The 11,691-nt window shown below is 34.6% G+C and overlaps 1 non-coding gene across 1 annotated transcript; it reads left to right on the top strand.

The window, feature by feature from the left end:
* The first annotated feature begins 210 nt into the window (after nt 1-210).
* LOC112923550 (small nucleolar RNA SNORA62/SNORA6 family) lies at nt 211-358 on the top strand. The gene has a single exon (XR_003235699.2). It is a non-coding gene; the product is annotated as a small nucleolar RNA SNORA62/SNORA6 family (small nucleolar RNA).
* The last annotated feature ends 11,333 nt before the right edge of the window (nt 359-11,691 follow it).

Here is an 11,691-nt window from a genome sequence, read left to right as displayed (position 1 = left end):
TATTTGTATTTTTAATTTTATCTATTGTGGTCTGAAAGCAGACATGATATGGTTTCTATTCTTTTAAATTTGTTGAAGTGTGTTTTATGGCCCAGAATGTGGTTTATCTTGGTAAATGTGCTATGTCATCTTGAGACAGATATGTATTCTGTTGTTGTTAGATGGAGTAGTCTCTAGAAGAATTATAAGTATAAAAATTCAGTTACTACTGTAATTGTTAAAACGTGGAGTTGAGGCTGTTAGATAGGCAATGAACTCATGAGTGTAGGCAGTGTAATACATGACAGGCAAGTCTTTGCTAATACCACAAGGGTCTCAGTCCAATGAGTGGAGTTTGATAGTAATTCTTGCTACAAGTTAAAAAGAAAAATCTTAAATTACTAGTTGTTGCTCGTATGTTGACATAACTTTTTTATGTTGTTTTTGAAATAGTAACATTTGAAATTCATTGATTCATACTATTTCTTTTTGTTTTGCAGATACAACTATGTTATCTAAAAATGATGAGTTTTATTTCACTTTCAAAGCTCTTTAAACTTATTTTCTGTAATGTCTTCTTGCACTTACCAGACTTTCCAGTAAAATGTAGAATGTAATGCTTCCAGTAAATTCTTGAGCAAAAATGAACCACTTACATGTCATGGAGATAAAAAGCTTCTGCACCTCAAAGAAAACAATCAACAAAGCTAAAAGGCAACATTCAGAATGGGAGAAGACATTTGCAAATGCTTTATCTGATAGAGGGTTAGTATCCAAAATCTATAAGGAATCTATCAAACTCGACACCCAGAAAACAAATAATCCAGTGAGAAGATGTACAGAAGCCATGAATAGACACTCTTTCCAAAGAAGACATTCAGATGGCTAACAGACATGAAAAGATGCTCAATATCACTCGTCATCAGGGAAATAAATACAAATCAAAACTACAATGAGATACCACCTCATACCTGTCAGAATGGCTAAAATTAACAACACAGGTAACAACAAGTATTGGCAAGGAGATGGAGAAAGGGGAACCCTCTTACACTGTTGATTACAATGCAAACTAGTGCAGCCACTCTGGAGAACAGTATAGAGTTTCCTCAAAAAGTTAAAAATAGAACTACCCTATGACCCAGCAATTGCACTACTAGGTTTTTACCAAAATACACAAAATACTGATTTGGAGGGATACATGCACCCCAATGTATATTACAGTATTATCAACAATAGCCAAATTATGGAAAGAGCCCAAATGTCATAGTCTGATGAATGGATAAAGAAGAGGATATATATATATATATATATATATATATATATATATATATATATATATATATATGGAATGTTACTCAGCCATCATAAGGAATGAAATCTTGATATTTGCAACAACATAGATGGAGCTAGAGAGTATTGTGCTAAGCAAAATAAGTCAGAGAAAGACAAAAATGTGTGATTTCACTCATATGTGAAGTTTAATAAACAAAACAAATGAACATCTGGGTAAATGCTTAGTACTTGGGCATTATTCACTCTTTGTTAAATGTTACTTTGGAACTCCCTAAAAAAGTCTAAAAGCAAGCCTGGAAATAATGGATCAAATTATTCTCAAATAACTGCATCATGGAATGAAGCCTCAAAATATTTAAAGAAACACACACACACACACACACACACACACACACACACACCCTTCCAATACCAAAAACATAAAATTCTCCATTGCATTCAAAAAAATTAACAAGCATGAACAATATGACAATATGACCCCTGATGAGAAGAAAAATCAGTCAATAGAAGTAGAACTAGGTTTGACACAGATGATAGAATTCCAAATAGGAATGATAAAAAAGCTATTATAAATATATTCCATATGTTCAAGTGAATAGAGGAAAGCATGTGCATGCTAAAGGAAGAAGCAAAAGATATAAAGATATCCAGATCAAACTACTAGAGTTGAGAAATAAAATATCCTTAGGCCAAAAAGAGATTAAACACTGCACAATATCATTGAATTTGAAGACATAGAAACAGTATATGCAAAATGGTAAACAGAAAAAAAAAAGACAAAAAATAAAATAGAGAATCAGTGAGCTGTAACAAAATATTAAAAAACTGAATGTACTTATACTTAGAGTCTCATATAATTGTATGAGTCAGCTGGTTGGTAAGTTGAGAGTTTTTGGGTCTAGGATTATTTCATTTGAGATGACCCATCTCTGGTCTACATGATCATTCCCCAGCATGATAGCCCAGCCTTGCTCAATGACGGTGGCACAGATCCATGAAAATGAACAGAAATGTGCAATATCTCTTAATGGACTTGGACCAAGATCACTGTCATTTCAGCTTTGTTATTTTTGCCAAAGCAAGTCCAAGGTCAGCCTGGATTCAATGAGGTGGGGAAATGGACTCCAGCTTTTGATGGCTTCGCATTGCAGGAGATGTTGGCACAATAGGGGAAAAGTGTGGGCATTTTTATTTTATACTATCTATCCATCATATATGTTTTAACAATAATCACCAAACTTATGTCAACTGGTATTTTGAAGTCTCAATATTATTCTCCAACTTTTGTTTCAAATAATAAATAGGTGGTTCAGACATAAAGCATAGACTTGGTATCAGTAATACTTTCATTTTCTGAGAGTTTATCCTGTGAATATATTTCTACTTTGAGTGGTCACATCTCTTTCCGCGCTTTTCCTAATATTTCATATCCCTATCTACTTATAGTTGGACCACGTGATACGTTCTAGTTTTTATACATCTAGTTATATTTTTTATATTTTTTAAAGATTTTATTTATTTATTCATGAAAGACAGACAGAGAGAGAGAGAGAGAGAGAGAGAGAGAGAGAGGGGGGCAGAGACACAGGCAGAGGGAGAAGCAGGCTCCATGCAAGGAGCCTGATGTGGGACTCGATCCTGGGATTCCAGGATCACGCCCTAGGTCGAAGGCAAGTGCTGAGCCACCCAGGGATCCCCTCTATTTATATTTTAAATCCAAATTGTATATATCTCTAACAGTCATGCAGCCAGTATTTGACTTGGGAATAATTAGAAGACATTTTTCTTTCATTTCTAAGCAAAACCATTTTGAGTATAAGATACTGTAGAAACGAATTGCCTGAATGATGTACAACATTCCAGTGTAAAGCCACAGTGAGCTAATAGTCGTGATTCAAATCTTTAAATGCCAAACCCTCTAGGCTTGCTTTGAAAAACTCCATGTATGCTCCGTTCACGCACTGTACAAAGATAAAATAGAAGAGCCCAGGAGTTTCCCATAATTGTATAATTTATTCTTTTTATCTAAAAACTAAGTGAGTTAGAAAAAGAGTTTGAACATTTGTAAGAAAATAACACATTTAAAGACTTAACTGGTTCTTTATTAGGAAATTATTTTCAGGGAGTTGGTATAATATTTCTTCATTGAACAATCTAAAATGGAGAAATCTGACAATCCACGAATGGTGAATAATTTGCCAATGTGGGAGAATTAGAAAAGAGATATTTTAACTATTACTTTAATATAAACTACTTATTAGTTAACTTTAAAATATTTGCATTACAAATAACTCACTGTAGTTGCACCTAACTTATCTAGACTCACGTTTCCAACTCCCAGGTGCAGAATGTAGTGGCCTTTCATTTGTTTAGCTGCCCTTTACCTTTGAATTTTCTCTCTATTTTGTAATTGTCCAGTTTGTGAATCTTATCTTCCCAAGTCAGAAAACAGAAAACTTGCATGGCCCGGCTCCTGTAAAACTGAGATTCATGCATATGACTTAGTTTTTACCACCAGATGAACTAACAAAATGGATTCAACAGTGAGTGATATGAGAGAATAAATCTAACGAACGAATTATAAAATCCATCTGGTTCTTCAAGGGAGACAACAGTGGAGGTTTTGGCTTTTAATTTTGATTATAGATGTCTAGAAACAGTGACATATGTTGTGATTAGCAAACCTCCCATGTGCTTGGTTGGGTTGCCAGTTAAAGTACAGGATGCCCTGTTAAATTAGAATTTCATATAAATAATTTCTCGCTATAAGTATGCCCAAAATATTTTGTTACTTTTACTTTAAGAAAAGAAGTATCTGTTGTTTATCTGAAATTCAATTTTAGTTGGTATCTTTATTTTAATCTGCTAAATCTGGCAACCCTATTGCTTGGGCACATCTGATTGCTGAGCCTCAGAGTAGATTTATACCCCTTCTTGAGACTCTGTGAGCTTCCTAAAATAACTTTAGAAAATTGCTTTTGGCTACCTAGAGTTTATTACTTAGTAAATAAATTTTTGATGACAAAGACTCTTTGATATAGTGTAGAAGGAAACTAAAGAATTACAGAAACAGGAACACTTTATTTTTGTTGTTGTTGTTTTTTTTAGAAACAGGAACACTTTAGAATAAACTTTGCATGTACAACCTGCTTGTGATTTTCCAGGGGGCAAACAAAATGCCCTCTTCCTCGAGGCAGTAGGAATTAACACTTTTCAGTGAGGACTAGCATCATTGAGAAAGGCTCCAATCGCTGTCCTCTATAAGCCAAAGATACAGTTCAGTAGGTGATGCCTTGAAATTTATTTTATGATTTTAATGGAGATGATGAGCTTTGAGGTAGCAGAGGGCTCCGCCACTGTGGCTCTGAAACGTATTTGAGAGCATCTGAATGCACCTGTCCACCATTAGTGCTAAGCGCTACAAAGTGGGTGTAGTTATGCAAAAAGGTTTCAGAACCAGGATGGCAAATACAATGACCCAGTGCACAGTGATCCTTGGCTGTGACTAACTTAGCATTTGTACTTAGCACTAAACGGAATGGAACACAAAAATAAATCTCTAGGAATTATTTTTATGCAAAGAGTTACCGAAAACTCAGGGATTCTTGAGCATTTCTAAGAGGCAGTGAAGGAAAGGGCAGTTTAAATAACCTGGAGGAAGGTGTCTGGAACAATGCTGCACAAACATTCTATAAACCCTCCAGCTGGCTTTCTCTGAAGAGACCTGCAAGTAGAGTATTTGTGCCCAAAGAAGAGCCAATGCACAGAATATTCAGTGACTGACAATAATTCTGAACTAACACCAATTCCTGATTTAACTGTGCAAAACTGCAGTTTATAGGTTTTGGGGGGCCAGGTGGTATATAGAGTTTGGCCCAAGTGTCCCTCAAAATGGCTCAACTGGTCTATAAATATATTCTGCGGTCATATCTCAAATCTCTAATGAATGGTTAGAATAAATATAATCAGCAATTGACTGTATCCACATTAGTTCTTTGACTTATGGGATAAGCAACTATGCAGACATTTCTGGAGTGTTTCTTTTTCTTTTTCTTTTCTTCTTTTCTTTTCTTTTCTTTCTTTTCTTTTCTTTTCTTTCTTTTCTTTTCCTTTTCTTTTCTTCTTTTCTTTTTTCTTTCTTTTCTTCTTTTTTTTGTACTTTCTTTTCATATCAAGATAGTAAATTAAAACCAAGACTGTATCCTTGATAAAATGTAAAGATTGGTGTACTAAATCAAAGAACTAAAAGGTGCACTCTTTATGATTTTGTTCATAATCAAACCTTCATATCGCTGGGACTTGCTAGTTTTTACTACCAGTGACACACCACAATTCCATTTAATTGACAGCTAAAACTTATACCTGGTTATTTCAGACTTCCTGGCACTGGAATAAAAAGGGAAAAGAAAGATTATTGTGTTGACTGGGTAATTGATTTTGATTATCGTGGCTGTTTAGAGTCTTAACCCAATCTGGGAAAAAAAAGATTAGAAATACACCCAGAGGATTCTCTGAGATGCCTTTGAGTCACTCCATGTCTTTTGGAAAAGTTAATGGATAATAAGAACATCACAATAAATGTAAAATAACTGAGGGCTCCCTTAGGAAATTTAGTTCTGAGTAACTGTTCCAGGTAAATAACATTGAGCAGCTGAGCTACTAGCTGAAAGCAAAGTGAACATGAGATATATATAAAAAAAAAGTAGTCTCAGTACAAACCCTGGTCTTTTAATTAGTTGCAGAAATAAGGAATGTGTATCTATCTTATTACCTATCTCTTATCATTTAGTTATCTATGTCCTGATCAATCGATCTACTTATCTAATCTGTTTATATCTCTTTCCATCTCTCTATTCTTCCACCTAAATGCTTCACCTGCCCCCTTTTAATTTCCTCTTCTGTTTTATAAAGTATCTGTATTGAGCAGTATTTCATAGAGGTTAATTTTATTTTGCCTCTAAGTTAAAAAATATCAAGACTCAGTTTTGATCGTTCTATAGAAGGAATGGATATTACTCAGAAATCTTGTGTTTGTAGATTTAGTGAGGGAATTGACTTCTTTATAAGAAATGGTGATCACTTTTTATTTGTATAAAGAATAGTTGTATTATGTTTGTTTGAGTGCACGCTATTGTCCGGAAGTTTAAATAAGAAGAAATGTGCATATTGCATATATTAATGTTTGGCTAACATTGAGACCTGGGATCTAATGGACATTTATTATTTGCAGTGGTCTAACATCTGTAAACACCCTGTCTATATTTGGAAGTCATCTTCATTTTGAACCTAACTGAGCTGAGTTATAAGTCAGCAAGTGTTTTTTGTTTTTGTTTTGCCCATAAATCCCTTGCAGCTCAGATTTAGAGTAGTGACTCATGTTCTGCTGATCAGATGTACTTAAGATTTGGAGATGAGTAAAATGAAATGATGGTCACATGAGACTAATAATTGATATTTTAAAAATGTGTTGGTGAACTTACCTAATTCTTTGTAGAAGGCAGGGACTGTGCTCTGTTAATTCATAAGAATTATGGTTACCAAATGAGTGCTTACAGGACGTCTATAAAGAAACTCAACAGGGGCATTGCTTATAGATCCTGACTCTGTGGGACTTTAGCATCTGGAATGTCCATGAATGTAGGTTCTTATAAGTAAGTTAGCATCTTCTAACAAATTTCTTTTATGCTATTGTAGAATCTGTTACTTTATATTAAGCCAACTGGTAGCATGAATATCATCTATCAACACTCAAACTCAGCTTGCTCAAAGATGATTATACTAAATTCTCTGAAAGTAACTCATCCTTATGAAATTACTAGATCTTCAAACCAAAGTTTGAAAGAAACAGGGGTTTAATTTTCAAATTTAACATCAGCTTCATCTCCTTTTCTGTCCTTCCATAGCAATTGATACAACTTGATTCCACATGTTTTGCCCTAATAATAAGAGGACCATGTTAGAACCACCCAGGAAAGTGTTTTAAGTTATACATACACAGTGATATTTAAAAATTCTTCCCATAGTTGTAAACTAGTGTAAAATAACTTACAACATAGATTAAAAAACAAACAAACTAGGGATGCCTGGTGGCTCAGCAGTTGAGCGTCTGTCTTCGGCTCAGGGTGTGATTCCAGGATCTGGGATCGAGTCCCACATCGGGCTCTCTGTGAGGAGCCTGCTTCTCCCTCTGCCTATATGTCTCTGCCTTCTCTCTGTGTCTCTCATGAATAAATAAATAAAATCTAAAAAAAAACAAAACAACTTCTCAGGTTAAATAATATAATCATTGTGTTTTATATTCCAATTCTAGAATTTGTTCCAGTGTCAACTCTGTCACTTATGTGTATGCTTGGACAAGTTCTTTAAAAATCTTGGTCAATATCCTCATCTATTCAAAGATAGTGGTGATATGAACAGTAGTGTACCTCATATGGTTGTAATACGAATAATAAAATTTATAACTGTATCAGCCAGTCTAATGCTTGAAACCTAGAAGGAATTTGAAAAGCTCCTCTTTCCTTTCTCTCCCTGTGCTCTTTCTTTCCAACATCCATCCTCAAAACCTTACTAGTTCTTTCCCAGACTGTTGCAACAGACTGCTGTCATTGTTGTTTTTTCTCTTCATTACACAGACTTCAATGTCTACTATTGAAAAAAAAATAATTAGTTTAAAGTGCAAATTGTAATAATATTTCTCTTATTTATGTTTCCCCATTGTCTGATAAATAATAGTCAAACTTTTCTCTTTACAATTTAATAAGCTCCATAGCATGGTCTCATTTCAAATTTCCAGATATTTCCCTCATTATTTCCTTATCCATACCTTAAATTTTTCTCTACTCCGTGTGATTTATTAAAGAGCCACCAATTTCTCCATTGTTGGCACCTCTTTATCTTCTTCTTTTCCAGGTGCTCTTCAGCTTTGTCTGTCACAGATCCCACTGTAAAAGTTAGACCTTAAATATTGAAATATAGTGATTCCTTATTCCACCTTAATCTTAGATCATTGATATCTTTGATTTTGATTGTCATATTCATTATCTTGCTCTTCTACCTTTGCTTTCCATGTACATTTTGATGTTAAATTTCTAAAAATCTTAGACTTTTATAATTGGACGAGATTTTATTTTTTAATTAATTAATTTATTAATTTTATTTTTTTAGTTTTTTAATTTAAATTCAATTTGCCAACATACAGTATACCACCTAGTGCTCATCACATCACATGCCCTCCTTAACGCCCATCACCCAGTCACCCCATTTCTCACCCACTTCCCCTTCTATAACTGTTTGTTTCCCAGAGTCAAGAGTTTCTCATGGACTGTCTTCCTCTCTATTTTTTCCCCACTCAGTTTCCCTCCTTTCCTTTATGGTCCCTTTCACTATTTCTTATATTCCACATATGAGTGAAACCATATGATAATTGTCTTTCTCACATTGCCTTATTTCACTCAGCATTATGCCCTCCAGTTCCATTGACATTGATGTAAATGGTAGGTATTTTCCTTTCTGATGGCTGAGTAATATTTCATTGCATATATATACCACATCTTCTTTATCCATTCATCTATTGAAGGACATTGTGGCTCCTTCCACAGTTTGGCTATTGTGGACATTGCTGTTATTGAGGTGCAAGTGTCCCGTTGTTTCACTACATTGTATTTTTTATTTTTTATTTTTTTGGTAAATACCCAGTAGTGCAATTGCTGTTCATATTTTTAACTCCTTGAGGAACCTCCACACTGTTTTCCAGAGTGGCTACACCGGCTTGCATTCCTACAAACTGGGTAAGAGAGTTCCCCTTTCTCTGCATCCTCATCAACATTTGTGGTTTCCTGTCTTGTTAATTTTAGCCATTCTCACCCATGTAAACTGGTAACTTATTGTGGTTTTGATTTGCATTTCCCTGATGACAAATGATGTGGAGTATTTTTTCATGTGCTTGTTTGCCATATGTAGGTCTTCTTTGGAGAAATGTCTGTTCATGTCTTCTGCCCATTTTTTGACTGGGTTGTTTGTTTTTTGGGTGTTGAATTTGTTAAATTTTTTATAGATCTTGGATGCTAGCCCTTTTTCTGATATGTCATTCGCAAACATCTTCTCCTATGCAGTAGTTTACTTTTTAGCTTTGTTGACTCTTTCCTTTGCTGTGCAGAAGCTTTTTATCTTGGTAAAGTCCCAATAGTTCATTATTGCTTTTGTTTTCCTTGCCTTTATAGATGCATCTTTCAAGAAGTTGCTGTGGCTGATTTCAAAAGGGCGCTGCCTGTGTTCTCCTCTAGGATTTTGATGCATCCTGTCTCACATTTATGTCTTTCATCCATTTTGAGTTTATCTTTGTGTATAGTGTAAGAGAATGGTCCAGTTTCATTCTTCTGCATGTGTCTGTCCAATTTTCCAGAATTGGACAAGATTTTAAAATCACCCAATGCTGGGGCACCTAGGTGGTTTAGTTAAGTGCCTGACTTTGACTCAGATCCCCATCTCAGGCTTCCCTGATGAGTGGGGAGTATATTTGTCCCTCTCCCTCTGTCCTTCCTCCTGCTTATGCTCTCTCTCTCAAATAAATAAATTCTTTTAAAAAAATTTTTAAACAATCAACCAGTCCTATTCAAAAGTAAACCATCATTGTAAATTTTGTATCTAGACTTGAGTGCAGAGCTGCTATGTAATCTGAGGATAAAGGCTATCTCTACAATTATTCTGGAAAGTATGCTTTTGTAAATTCAAATGAAAATTAACATTCACTTTAAGATCTATACGTTGGGATGCCTGGGTGGCTCAGCGGTTGGGCCTCTGCGTTCGGCTCAAGGCATGATCCCAGGGTTCTGGGATCAAGTCCCACATCAGGCTCCCTGCAGGGAGCCTGCTTCTCCCTCTGCCTATGTCTCTTTCTCTCTCTGTATCTCTCATAAATAAATAAATAAATAAATAAATAAATAAATAAATAAAATAAAAAAGATATATAACAGTAACATCACACTTATGTCCTGTATTAATTATATAGTCAATTAACACCAAAACTTTAAAAAGATAAAGTTCCATCACTTTTTCTGGGTACTTGAGCAGTTGGTTTGTTGGGTCCCAGGTGGTGAAATGTACATTTTCTCTGTTTAATGTCCTCTTTATAAAGGCAGAGAAGTTTCTTGAAGCTAGAAGATATTTTACAATAATTTAGAAGATAATAAATAAAATATTTTCATACATATATTAAAACCAAAATAAATACAACTTCTTGGTTAAAGATGAAATTAACTGTATACATACTTAAAGTTTTATTAAACTATGCTTTGAAAAAAAATTAAATTAAAATGAAATAAATACGATTTTTAAGTTATTCACCTCCCTTCTCTTGAAAAGTTAGTTGTGAAATATTTTGCTCTTATTCCAATGTATTGAACAGTATAGTGTAAATAGATCCCAGGTATTCATAAAGCTGGTTGACTGTAAGTTGTTCCCACTGGTATTACAGTGAATCTTCAGTGTACTGTAGTTGCAAACCTATTTGAGGGATTGGGGAAGAATATAATAGTATGTCAGCCAGTAATATTTTAAATTTACCTCTAAAATTTAAGTATATGGCTGCCTGAGATGCTCTGATTTCACAAGTTTGCTGCATTTATAACCTCTAAGCCTTCTCTTTGTGCAAGATTTACTTACTCTGCCCGGTCAGAGACATCACATACCAATATGTGCTATTATTTTTGACAAGGACAATAATACAAATACTTGCATTTGAGTGAGCATCATTTCTGTCCCTGATAAATTCCAAAGCCCCTGGTTATTAGACCCTTTAGAACTTCCCAGGATTCCCATTTTCCAGGCCAAATTGCAAAGGAAACTAATAAAAATGGAAATTCATAAAAGAAATAACATCGTGCTGCCAATTTTCAATGGAGAAAAATTGCTTGGCCAGAAGTCCAAACAGAGGAATAAACATTTACAATATTATATGTGTACTCTCCCCATCAATTTATATTGAGGACAGCTAGAGGGAAAAAAAAATCAGCCACTATAGCAGAGATGCAGGAGTCTAAACATTTTTAAAGGATTGAATTGACTTTAAAAGTGAATTGAAGGACTTTAAATAGGGGCTTATTTAGCTAATATTTTAGGATATTTTAATTAAATTAATGTGACTCAGGGTTGACATCTTCCCTAAGGATCCAAATTGGACACAGATAGCTCATCAAGTTAACACTCTCTAATTCTTTTTCATTAATGAAAGCCTGTATATATGCTTTAACTGTCATCTGATACTCCTTCTGGAAAAGTGCAATTAGGAGGGCAAAGTAGCATATTTAGTGCTTAAAGGTCTACCATGTAAAAGGGTGACTTAATATTTCCTGCATGACTCTAGAGAACAGATCCAGGACTAATAAATTGTGCTGAGAGGGCAATCATGTTTGGCTTAATATA

The sequence above is a fragment of the Vulpes vulpes genome, chromosome 14 (assembly GCF_048418805.1).
Source record: "Vulpes vulpes isolate BD-2025 chromosome 14, VulVul3, whole genome shotgun sequence".
NCBI lineage: Eukaryota > Metazoa > Chordata > Mammalia > Carnivora > Canidae > Vulpes > Vulpes vulpes.
Note: the sequence above shows the minus strand (reverse complement) of the source record. Positions and strands in the feature narration are given on the sequence as shown.